Genomic DNA, 12,238 nt, shown 5'->3' on the forward strand with positions numbered 1-12,238 from the left:
CCAGGCGAGGTAGTTAACATCTCCTAGCCACCGGGTCACCCACTGTGGAAGTCAGCGCCGAGATTCTGGGTTCAATGTAGGGTTGTTAAAATCGAAACCCCCCCCCCATCTCTATACCCCTCGCAGTGTGAATGGGTTCATCCAAGTTGAGTCTCTGAAAAGCAGGTCACGTGATGGTGGTGTTGAAAAGTGTGGAAATGGGGAGCGGTGGTGCAGCGGTTAGCGCTACGCTGCGTTACAAACCCCGCTACAATTCGAGTTCGATTCTCGCTCAGGGCCACTAACACCTCCTGCCCTAGGTCTACTCAGCCTCAAATGAGTAACTGCCGTGCTGTGTAGTAAACATCACCACTGGGGAGACAAAGGCGGCCGGGCGTGGTTGCTGACCACCCACCCCTTCGTGTGCCACAGTGCCGATTTTCATAGGTGCTGCTTCTCGTTACTAACATCACTTTCCGCAACTGTCTATCGAAGGCTATATGGGGATCTTCGCTTTTGTGTATCAGTAAAGGTGATTCATATTCTTAGGTTTTTTCGGTAAAGTCACGTAGGTAAAAAATTAAAATTAATAAAAGTAAAATAATATACAAATAAAATAAAATGATTTTTTATTTTATTTTATTATTTTACTTTTATTAATTTTAATTGTAATGTTTACCTACGTGACTTTACCTAAAAAACCTAAGAATATGAATCCTTGCAGTCACGAAAGCTTCAAATCTATAAGCAAAGGTGATCCTCGCTAACAGCACTTACCCCAACGGCCTGTTGCAGGCTATACGGGGGATCTCTGCCTTTGTGTGTGAGTGGGTCAGAGTGGGTCAGAGTGGGTCTGAGTGGGGACGCAGTGTACTCAGTCAGCACAGCGCGAAGTCACAGCCACCCCACACCCCCTGCACCTTCCACTCTGATTCTTAAGCAGCAACGCAAACGGGAGTTCACCCACAGCCCCACCCAACCCCTGAGCTGTGAGGCACCGTGGCCTGTGTCGTGCAGGCGAGGTCCCCATCCGCTCTGGGCTCTCAGTTTGCCGGCGTCAGGGGGAGTTTGGCATCGCATCGCGCCACCGTTGAGCCGCAAGTCAAAGGCTGTGGGATCTCAAGCGTGGGGGTTGGTTCGTCGTCTGCGTTAAGGTGGTTCATTCTTGTTCAGATGTTCATGCGTGTCGGGTGTTCATCCGTGTCAATTGTTCATCCGGGTTTAGGTGGTTCATGCGTGTCCAGGTGTTCATCTGCATTCAAATGCTCAAAAGTGTTCATGTGTTCATCCGTGTCCGGTGGTTCATACGTTTGGACTCACAAAGATACCCATAGACTCACAGAGACCCATTGACTCACCACAGAGACCCACAGACTCACACAGAGACCCACAGACTCACACAGAGACGCATCGACTCACCACAGAGACCCATGACTCACACAGAGACCCACCGACTTGCACAGAGACCCACAGAATCGCACAGAGAACCATAAACTCACACAGAGACACACAGACTCGCACAGAGAACCATAAAGTTTTACACGTCTGCTTTCATGACCAATATCATGCATAATAGAGTGTTTTTTGGGGGTTAGATCGCGTAAATATATAAATGTGTCGTTAAAACTCGTCAACATCCCGACACAGCCCACTAGTAAGGATTGTCAAGTAAACAGAACGTGCCAATTCGTCACTAGTACAGCACACCGGTGTGTTGGAGAGCCAAGCCACAACATTTACAATCTCAGTACGACGTTTCGCCAGTAATTACAACTAGCTTCCTCAGGCGACAGCCAGATTTGGGGAGAAGTCCACCTGTTTAGTTCCTTATATAGAGGCGTAGATGTGGTGACCACACTTCTGCACTCTTGTGCAAAGTGGGGAGGGGGGGGGGGTTAATGAGTCAACGTAAATTATGCAACGTAAATTATGCGAGCCCAATGATCTTGTCCTTCCTGCCCAGTGTGTGTATTAAAATAGCCGTACCAACGGTAATCCCTATTGAAGAATGGTGGCCTGTATAGGCATGCATTTAACCAATGTATTATTTAATGATTAGCTTCCACAGAGCACTAAGTCGGTAGCTATCCGAACGGTTAAAAAAAAATATTTCCTTCAATTGCGATGCATTTTCTAATTATTTTGGCCAGTAGTAGCTAGTTTTGCACAGAACTTTAACGTTATCAAAATCAACTGAATGTCCTTGTTGGCACGCATGTTCTGACAGTTGTATTTGGGAGTATTTAATATTTCTCTGATGTTATTTTAGTGTCGTGCTGATCATTCGTCCTGTTCGCCCAACATAGCATTGCAGTTAATCCTGTACGCACCTTCTGTTCATAGCTTCGGTAATACATCTTTGTACCAGGTATTCATTTCTGTATTTTATTCGGATATTTTGTTTTTCCAAACATCTGGCTAGTTTATCAGTCACTCCCGCAATGTACGGTATTTTGATCGTTTTAATTACTTGGGCAGTTTCAATGCTCGTGTTATTTGATTTGGTTTTGACATTCAATGCCCTGTTGATGTGTGCATCATTGTAACCGTGCATTTGCAGTGCTTCTTTAACATGTTTAATTTCATTTCTCAGACTGTCATCATCTGACACTTTCTTAGCTCGATGAATGAGCGTCTTGATAAGAGAAGATTTCTGTGCGGGGTGATGGTGTGACTGCATTCAGATAGTTGTAAGTATGTGTTTTCTTTCGGGAAGCACTGTGTTTTTTACCATTTCTATCCCGTCCGAGCAGAATATCCAGAAATGGTAGAGTTCTGTCAGCTTCCACTTCCATGGTGAACTGGATGGATGGGTTTTGCGAGTTGAGATCATTTCGAAATTATTTAAGTGTATCTTTGCCGTGTGGCCAGGCCACCAATGTGTCATCCACATATCTAAACAAATCAGAGGGTTATAGTGTGCTTGAAGCTATTGCGCTTGTTTCAAAATCTTCCATGTACAAATTCGCTATCACTGGAAACAATGGAGAGCCCATTGCTGCTCCTTCCTTTTGTTTATAGAAGTCACCTTTCCACAAGAAGCAGGCGTTCTTTAGACAGTGTTCAGCTCGTCTTGGGATATCTCTGGCTAAACCTTTGTTCGTTACCAGAGCGTCGAGTAATTTAATTGACTCGTTGCCCGGAACCCTCGTGAACAGAGAAGTCACATCAAAACTTAAGAGAATATCATTAGAGTTACGCTTAATATCTTTAATTATATTTAAGATATGTTTAGAGTTCTTGATGAACGAAGAGGTCCTACCGATGTAGGGCTGTATTTGTTTCATTACGTATTGTGAAAATTTGTATGTGGCAGAGCCTATTGCACTATGGGTCTTAATACGACATCAGGTTTGTGAATTTTTGGTAGCCCATAAAGTCTTGGTGGTTTTGATGCCCTTGGTTTGATAAGGTATTGATTGCTCTTCCTTGGGAATTAATGACTTGGCAATGATTGCCGTTGTTTTACGTTCCAAGGTGCTGGCTGGGTCTCGTTTAATTTTAAGGTAGGTACCTTGATCGAGTAAATCTTTGATTTTATTATCATAGTCCTCACGGGGCATCACAACAGTTGATTGGCCATTATCAGCAGCAATAATTTGGATATCTTTATTTGCTCTCAATTATCTTAAGGCTTTTGCTTCATTGAAGTTAATATTTGTTTTTGTCAATTTTCTGTTCTCAAATTTTTTGGCAACCTCATGCCGAGTCATCTCAGCTTTATTATGGTGGAGATGTCTAACTGCTAATTTCACTTCAGCAATTATCTCACCGACAGGGATTGTACGTGGGGCAACAGCAAAGTTAAGACCTTTAGACAGGACTGAAACCATATCGCTGGATAATTCAACGTTATAATTGGTTCTTTACCCTTCTATCTGGCAACAAAACTGACACCTTTTTGCAAGGAGTCATGTTTGCATAGACCGCAATACCTGCAGTCATAATACAAACAAAAGAACATAACTCTGATAATGTGCACTGTCCTTGAAGTTGATTGGTCCACACCCGAGACAGCTTTCCTTCGAGCCTAGTCTCATATGGGTTGGACCAGATGACGCCAAAAGGCGCACAACTCAAGGACAATGCACCATCAGAGTATGAGAGCTCGGGGCAAGCATCTACACTATGGGGACCTCATTTGCCAGTAAAAATATGATAATTGGTTCTTTACCCTTCTATCTGGCAACAAAACTGACACCTTTTTGCAAGGAGTCATGTTTGCATAGACCGCAATACCTGCAGTCATAATACAAACAAAAGAACATAACTCTGATAATGTGCACTGTCCTTGAAGTTGATTGGTCCACACCCGAGACAGCTTTCCTTCGAGCCTAGTCTCATATGGGTTGGACCAGATGACGCCAAAAGGCGCACAACTCAAGGACAATGCACCATCAGAGTATGAGAGCTCGGGGCAAGCATCTACACTATGGGGACCTCATTTGCCAGTAAAAATATGATAATTGGTTCTTTACCCTTCTATCTGGCAACAAAACTGACACCTTTTTGCAAGGAGTCATGTTTGCATAGACCGCAATACCTGCAGTCATAATACAAACAAAAGAACATAACTCTGATAATGTGCACTGTCCTTGAAGTTGATTGGTCCACACCCGAGACAGCTTTCCTTCGAGCCTAGTCTCATATGGGTTGGACCAGATGACGCCAAAAGGCGCACAACTCAAGGACAATGCACCATCAGAGTATGAGAGCTCGGGGCAAGCATCTACACTATGGGGACCTCATTTGCCAGTAAAAATATGATAATTGGTTCTTTACCCTTCTATCTGGCAACAAAACTGACACCTTTTTGCAAGGAGTCATGTTTGCATAGACCGCAATACCTGCAGTCATAATACAAACAAAAGAACATAACTCTGATAATGTGCACTGTCCTTGAAGTTGATTGGTCCACACCCGAGACAGCTTTCCTTCGAGCCTAGTCTCATATGGGTTGGACCAGATGACGCCAAAAGGCGCACAACTCAAGGACAATGCACCATCAGAGTATGAGAGCTCGGGGCAAGCATCTACACTATGGGGACCTCATTTGCCAGTAAAAATATGATAATTGGTTCTTTACCCTTCTATCTGGCAACAAAACTGACACCTTTTTGCAAGGAGTCATGTTTGCATAGACCGCAATACCTGCAGTCATAATACAAACAAAAGAACATAACTCTGATAATGTGCACTGTCCTTGAAGTTGATTGGTCCACACCCGAGACAGCTTTCCTTCGAGCCTAGTCTCATATGGGTTGGACCAGATGACGCCAAAAGGCGCACAACTCAAGGACAATGCACCATGAGAGTATGAGAGCTCGGGGCAAGCATCTACACTATGGGGACCTCATTTGCCAGTAAAAATATGATAATTGGTTCTTTACCCTTCTATCTGGCAACAAAACTGACACCTTTTTGCAAGGAGTCATGTTTGCATAGACCGCAATACCTGCAGTCATAATACAAACAAAAGAACATAACTCTGATAATGTGCACTGTCCTTGAAGTTGATTGGTCCACACCCGAGACAGCTTTCCTTCGAGCCTAGTCTCATATGTGTTGGACCAGATGACGCCAAAAGGCGCACAACTCAAGGACAATGCACCATCAGAGTATGAGAGCTCGGGGCAAGCATCTACACTATGGGGACCTCATTTGCCAGTAAAAATATGATAATTGGTTCTTTACCCTTCTATCTGGCAACAAAACTGACACCTTTTTGCAAGGAGTCATGTTTGCATAGACCGCAATACCTGCAGTCATAATACAAACAAAAGAACATAACTCTGATAATGTGCACTGTCCTTGAAGTTGATTGGTCCACACCCGAGACAGCTTTCCTTCGAGCCTAGTCTCATATGGGTTGGACCAGATGACGCCAAAAGGCGCACAACTCAAGGACAATGCACCATCAGAGTATGAGAGCTCGGGGCAAGCATCTACACTATGGGGACCTCATTTGCCAGTAAAAATATGATAATTGGTTCTTTACCCTTCTATCTGGCAACAAAACTGACACCTTTTTGCAAGGAGTCATGTTTGCATAGACCGCAATACCTGCAGTCATAATACAAACAAAAGAACATAACTCTGATAATGTGCACTGTCCTTGAAGTTGATTGGTCCACACCCGAGACAGCTTTCCTTCGAGCCTAGTCTCATATGGGTTGGACCAGATGACGCCAAAAGGCGCACAACTCAAGGACAATGCACCATCAGAGTATGAGAGCTCGGGGCAAGCATCTACACTATGGGGACCTCATTTGCCAGTAAAAATATGATAATTGGTTCTTTACCCTTCTATCTGGCAACAAAACTGACACCTTTTTGCAAGGAGTCATGTTTGCATAGACCGCAATACCTGCAGTCATAATACAAACAAAAGAACATAACTCTGATAATGTGCACTGTCCTTGAAGTTGATTGGTCCACACCCGAGACAGCTTTCCTTCGAGCCTAGTCTCATATGGGTTGGACCAGATGACGCCAAAAGGCGCACAACTCAAGGACAATGCACCATCAGAGTATGAGAGCTCGGGGCAAGCATCTACACTATGGGGACCTCATTTGCCAGTAAAAATATGATAATTGGTTCTTTACCCTTCTATCTGGCAACAAAACTGACACCTTTTTGCAAGGAGTCATGTTTGCATAGACCGCAATACCTGCAGTCATAATACAAACAAAAGAACATAACTCTGATAATGTGCACTGTCCTTGAAGTTGATTGGTCCACACCCGAGACAGCTTTTCTTCGAGCCTAGTCTCATATGGGTTGGACCAGATGACCAATCAACTTCAAGGACAGTGCACATTATCAGAGTTATGTTCTTTTGTTTGTATTATGACTGCAGGTATTGCGGTCTATGCAAACATGACTCCTTGCAAAAAGGTGTCAGTTTTGTTGCCAGATAGAAGGGTAAAGAACCAATTATCATATTTTTACTGGCAAATGAGGTCCCCATAGTGTAGATGCTTGCCCCGAGCTCTCATACTCTGATGGTGCATTGTCCTTGAGTTGTGCGCCTTTTGGCGTCATCTGGTCCAACCCATATGAGACTAGGCTCGAAGGAAAGCTGTCTCGGGTGTGGACCAATCAACTTCAAGGACAGTGCACATTATCAGAGTTATGTTCTTTTGTTTGTATTATGACTGCAGGTATTGCGGTCTATGCAAACATGACTCCTTGCAAAAAGGTGTCAGTTTTGTTGCCAGATAGAAGGGTAAAGAACCAATTATCATATTTTTACTGGCAAATGAGGTCCCCATAGTGTAGATGCTTGCCCCGAGCTCTCATACTCTGATGGTGCATTGTCCTTGAGTTGTGCGCCTTTTGGCGTCATCTGGTCCAACCCATATGAGACTAGGCTCGAAGGAAAGCTGTCTCGGGTGTGGACCAATCAACTTCAAGGACAGTGCACATTATCAGAGTTATGTTCTTTTGTTTGTATTATGACTGCAGGTATTGCGGTCTATGCAAACATGACTCCTTGCAAAAAGGTGTCAGTTTTGTTGCCAGATAGAAGGGTAAAGAACCAATTATCATATTTTTACTGGCAAATGAGGTCCCCATAGTGTAGATGCTTGCCCCGAGCTCTCATACTCTGATGGTGCATTGTCCTTGAGTTGTGCGCCTTTTGGCGTCATCTGGTCCAACCCATATGAGACTAGGCTCGAAGGAAAGCTGTCTCGGGTGTGGACCAATCAACTTCAAGGACAGTGCACATTATCAGAGTTATGTTCTTTTGTTTGTATTATGACTGCAGGTATTGCGGTCTATGCAAACATGACTCCTTGCAAAAAGGTGTCAGTTTTGTTGCCAGATAGAAGGGTAAAGAACCAATTATCATATTTTTACTGGCAAATGAGGTCCCCATAGTGTAGATGCTTGCCCCGAGCTCTCATACTCTGATGGTGCATTGTCCTTGAGTTGTGCGCCTTTTGGCGTCATCTGGTCCAACCCATATGAGACTAGGCTCGAAGGAAAGCTGTCTCGGGTGTGAACCAATCAACTTCAAGGACAGTGCACATTATCAGAGTTATGTTCTTTTGTTTGTATTATGACTGCAGGTATTGCGGTCTATGCAAACATGACTCCTTGCAAAAAGGTGTCAGTTTTGTTGCCAGATAGAAGGGTAAAGAACCAATTATCATATTTTTACTGGCAAATGAGGTCCCCATAGTGTAGATGCTTGCCCCGAGCTCTCATACTCTGATGGTGCATTGTCCTTGAGTTGTGCGCCTTTTGGCGTCATCTGGTCCAACCCATATGAGACTAGGCTCGAAGGAAAGCTGTCTCGGGTGTGGACCAATCAACTTCAAGGACAGTGCACATTATCAGAGTTATGTTCTTTTGTTTGTATTATGACTGCAGGTATTGCGGTCTATGCAAACATGACTCCTTGCAAAAAGGTGTCAGTTTTGTTGCCAGATAGAAGGGTAAAGAACCAATTATCATATTTTTACTGGCAAATGAGGTCCCCATAGTGTAGATGCTTGCCCCGAGCTCTCATACTCTGATGGTGCATTGTCCTTGAGTTGTGCGCCTTTTGGCGTCATCTGGTCCAACCCATATGAGACTAGGCTCGAAGGAAAGCTGTCTCGGGTGTGGACCAATCAACTTCAAGGACAGTGCACATTATCAGAGTTATGTTCTTTTGTTTGTATTATGACTGCAGGTATTGCGGTCTATGCAAACATGACTCCTTGCAAAAAGGTGTCAGTTTTGTTGCCAGATAGAAGGGTAAAGAACCAATTATCATATTTTTACTGGCAAATGAGGTCCCCATAGTGTAGATGCTTGCCCCGAGCTCTCATACTCTGATGGTGCATTGTCCTTGAGTTGTGCGCCTTTTGGCGTCATCTGGTCCAACCCATATGAGACTAGGCTCGAAGGAAAGCTGTCTCGGGTGTGGACCAATCAACTTCAAGGACAGTGCACATTATCAGAGTTATGTTCTTTTGTTTGTATTATGACTGCAGGTATTGCGGTCTATGCAAACATGACTCCTTGCAAAAAGGTGTCAGTTTTGTTGCCAGATAGAAGGGTAAAGAACCAATTATCATATTTTTACTGGCAAATGAGGTCCCCATAGTGTAGATGCTTGCCCCGAGCTCTCATACTCTGATGGTGCATTGTCCTTGAGTTGTGCGCCTTTTGGCGTCATCTGGTCCAACCCATATGAGACTAGGCTCGAAGGAAAGCTGTCTCGGGTGTGGACCAATCAACTTCAAGGACAGTGCACATTATCAGAGTTATGTTCTTTTGTTTGTATTATGACTGCAGGTATTGCGGTCTATGCAAACATGACTCCTTGCAAAAAGGTGTCAGTTTTGTTGCCAGATAGAAGGGTAAAGAACCAATTATCATATTTTTACTGGCAAATGAGGTCCCCATAGTGTAGATGCTTGCCCCGAGCTCTCATACTCTGATGGTGCATTGTCCTTGAGTTGTGCGCCTTTTGGCGTCATCTGGTCCAACCCATATGAGACTAGGCTCGAAGGAAAGCTGTCTCGGGTGTGGACCAATCAACTTCAAGGACAGTGCACATTATCAGAGTTATGTTCTTTTGTTTGTATTATGACTGCAGGTATTGCGGTCTATGCAAACATGACTCCTTGCAAAAAGGTGTCAGTTTTGTTGCCAGATAGAAGGGTAAAGAACCAATTATCATATTTTTACTGGCAAATGAGGTCCCCATAGTGTAGATGCTTGCCCCGAGCTCTCATACTCTGATGGTGCATTGTCCTTGAGTTGTGCGCCTTTTGGCGTCATCTGGTCCAACCCATATGAGACTAGGCTCGAAGGAAAGCTGTCTCGGGTGTGGACCAATCAACTTCAAGGACAGTGCACATTATCAGAGTTATGTTCTTTTGTTTGTATTATGACTGCAGGTATTGCGGTCTATGCAAACATGACTCCTTGCAAAAAGGTGTCAGTTTTGTTGCCAGATAGAAGGGTAAAGAACCAATTATCATATTTTTACTGGCAAATGAGGTCCCCATAGTGTAGATGCTTGCCCCGAGCTCTCATACTCTGATGGTGCATTGTCCTTGAGTTGTGCGCCTTTTGGCGTCATCTGGTCCAACCCATATGAGACTAGGCTCGAAGGAAAGCTGTCTCGGGTGTGGACCAATCAACTTCAAGGACAGTGCACATTATCAGAGTTATGTTCTTTTGTTTGTATTATGACTGCAGGTATTGCGGTCTATGCAAACATGACTCCTTGCAAAAAAGGTGTCAGTTTTGTTGCCAGATAGAAGGGTAAAGAACCAATTATCATATTTTTACTGGCAAATGAGGTCCCCATAGTGTAGATGCTTGCCCCGAGCTCTCATACTCTGATGGTGCATTGTCCTTGAGTTGTGCGCCTTTTGGCGTCATCTGGTCCAACCCATATGAGACTAGGCTCGAAGGAAAGCTGTCTCGGGTGTGGACCAATCAACTTCAAGGACAGTGCACATTATCAGAGTTATGTTCTTTTGTTTGTATTATGACTGCAGGTATTGCGGTCTATGCAAACATGACTCCTTGCAAAAAGGTGTCAGTTTTGTTGCCAGATAGAAGGGTAAAGAACCAATTATCATATTTTTACTGGCAAATGAGGTCCCCATAGTGTAGATGCTTGCCCCGAGCTCTCATACTCTGATGGTGCATTGTCCTTGAGTTGTGCGCCTTTTGGCGTCATCTGGTCCAACCCATATGAGACTAGGCTCGAAGGAAAGCTGTCTCGGGTGTGGACCAATCAACTTCAAGGACAGTGCACATTATCAGAGTTATGTTCTTTTGTTTGTATTATGACTGCAGGTATTGCGGTCTATGCAAACATGACTCCTTGCAAAAAGGTGTCAGTTTTGTTGCCAGATAGAAGGGTAAAGAACCAATTATCATATTTTTACTGGCAAATGAGGTCCCCATAGTGTAGATGCTTGCCCCGAGCTCTCATACTCTGATGGTGCATTGTCCTTGAGTTGTGCGCCTTTTGGCGTCATCTGGTCCAACCCATATGAGACTAGGCTCGAAGGAAAGCTGTCTCGGGTGTGGACCAATCAACTTCAAGGACAGTGCACATTATCAGAGTTATGTTCTTTTGTTTGTATTATGACTGCAGGTATTGCGGTCTATGCAAACATGACTCCTTGCAAAAAGGTGTCAGTTTTGTTGCCAGATAGAAGGGTAAAGAACCAATTATCATATTTTTACTGGCAAATGAGGTCCCCATAGTGTAGATGCTTGCCCCGAGCTCTCATACTCTGATGGTGCATTGTCCTTGAGTTGTGCGCCTTTTGGCGTCATCTGGTCCAACCCATATGAGACTAGGCTCGAAGGAAAGCTGTCTCGGGTGTGGACCAATCAACTTCAAGGACAGTGCACATTATCAGAGTTATGTTCTTTTGTTTGTATTATGACTGCAGGTATTGCGGTCTATGCAAACATGACTCCTTGCAAAAAGGTGTCAGTTTTGTTGCCAGATAGAAGGGTAAAGAACCAATTATCATATTTTTACTGGCAAATGAGGTCCCCATAGTGTAGATGCTTGCCCCGAGCTCTCATACTCTGATGGTGCATTGTCCTTGAGTTGTGCGCCTTTTGGCGTCATCTGGTCCAACCCATATGAGACTAGGCTCGAAGGAAAGCTGTCTCGGGTGTGGACCAATCAACTTCAAGGACAGTGCACATTATCAGAGTTATGTTCTTTTGTTTGTATTATGACTGCAGGTATTGCGGTCTATGCAAACATGACTCCTTGCAAAAAGGTGTCAGTTTTGTTGCCAGATAGAAGGGTAAAGAACCAATTATCATATTTTTACTGGCAAATGAGGTCCCCATAGTGTAGATGCTTGCCCCGAGCTCTCATACTCTGATGGTGCATTGTCCTTGAGTTGTGCGCCTTTTGGCGTCATCTGGTCCAACCCATATGAGACTAGGCTCGAAGGAAAGCTGTCTCGGGTGTGGACCAATCAACTTCAAGGACAGTGCACATTATCAGAGTTATGTTCTTTTGTTTGTATTATGACTGCAGGTATTGCGGTCTATGCAAACATGACTCCTTGCAAAAAGGTGTCAGTTTTGTTGCCAGATAGAAGGGTAAAGAACCAATTATCATATTTTTACTGGCAAATGAGGTCCCCATAGTGTAGATGCTTGCCCCGAGCTCTCATACTCTGATGGTGCATTGTCCTTGAGTTGTGCGCCTTTTGGCGTCATCTGGTCCAACCCATATGAGACTAGGCTCGAAGGAAAGCTGTCTCG

The 12,238-nt window shown here is 44.1% G+C and overlaps 1 protein-coding gene across 3 annotated transcripts in view; it reads left to right on the top strand.

The window, feature by feature from the left end:
• The first annotated feature begins 956 nt into the window (after positions 1 to 956).
• Positions 957 to 12,238, top strand: part of LOC133360828 (sulfotransferase 1C1-like) — a 32,102-nt gene continuing 20,820 nt past the window's right edge. The window contains exons 1-2 of one of the 3 annotated variants that reach the window (XM_061579709.1): positions 957 to 1,133; positions 2,573 to 2,669. The gene's annotated coding sequence lies outside the window, so the exon portion shown is untranslated. Of the gene's footprint in view, positions 1,134 to 2,572; positions 2,670 to 3,456; positions 3,486 to 12,238 lie in introns of those variants that run through there. The other 2 variants (XM_061579710.1, XM_061579711.1) reach the window with 2 other exon arrangements.

Source organism: Lethenteron reissneri, chromosome 69, assembly GCF_015708825.2.
Source record: "Lethenteron reissneri isolate LAM-NWPU_2019-01 chromosome 69, ASM1570882v1, whole genome shotgun sequence".
NCBI lineage: Eukaryota > Metazoa > Chordata > Hyperoartia > Petromyzontiformes > Petromyzontidae > Lethenteron > Lethenteron reissneri.